Below are 997 nucleotides of genomic sequence, written 5' to 3'. Positions count from 1 at the left end.
AGATTGCTTTTGCTATTTGGGGTCTTTTGTGTTTCCATACAAATTGTGAAATTTTTTTTTCTAGTTCTGTAAAAAATGCTAGTGGTAGTTTGATAGGGATTGCATTGAATCTGTAGATTGCTTTGGGTAGTAGAGTCATTTTCACAATGTTGATTCTTCCAATCCAAGAACATGGTATATTTCTCCACCTATTTGTATCATCTTTAATTTCTTTCATCAGTGTCTTATAGTTTTCTGCATACAAGTCTTTTGTCTCCTTAGGTAGGTTTATTCCTAGATATTTTATTCTTTTTGTTGCAATGGTAAATGGGAGTGTTTTCTTAATTTCACTTTCAGGTTTTTCATCATTAGTGTATAGGAATGCCAGAGATTTCTGTGCATTAATTTTGTATCCTGCTACTTTACCAAATTCATTGATTAGCTCTAGTAGTTTTCTGGTAGCATCTTTATGATTCTCTATGTATAGTATCATGTCATCTGCAAACAGTGACAGCTTTACTTCTCCTTTTGAGATTTGGATTTCTTTTATTTCTTTTTCTTCTCTGATTGCTGTGGCTAAAACTTACAAAACTATGTTGAATAATAGTGGTGAGAGTGGACAACCTTGGTTCCTGATCTTAGTGGATATGGTTTCAGCTTTTCACCATTGAGGACGATGTTGGCTGTGGGTTTGTCATATATGGCCTTTATTATATTAAGGAAAGTTCTCTCTATGCCTACTTTCTGCAGGGTTTTTATCATAAATGGGTGTTGAATTTTGTCGAAAGCTTTCACTGCATCGACTGAGATGATCATATCTACTTCAGTTTGTTAATATGGTGTATCATATTGATTTGCATATATTGAAGAATCCTTGCATTCCTGGAATAAAGCCTACTTGATCATGTTGTATGATCCTTTTAATGTGCTGTTGGATTCTGATTGCTAGTATTTTGTTGAGGATTTTTGCATCTATGTTCATCAGTGATATTGGCCTGTAGTTTTCTTTCTTTGTGAC

The sequence above is a fragment of the Physeter macrocephalus genome, chromosome 11 (assembly GCF_002837175.3).
Source record: "Physeter macrocephalus isolate SW-GA chromosome 11, ASM283717v5, whole genome shotgun sequence".
Classification (NCBI taxonomy): Eukaryota; Metazoa; Chordata; class Mammalia; order Artiodactyla; family Physeteridae; genus Physeter; species Physeter macrocephalus.
This window is presented reverse-complemented; position numbering follows the sequence as displayed.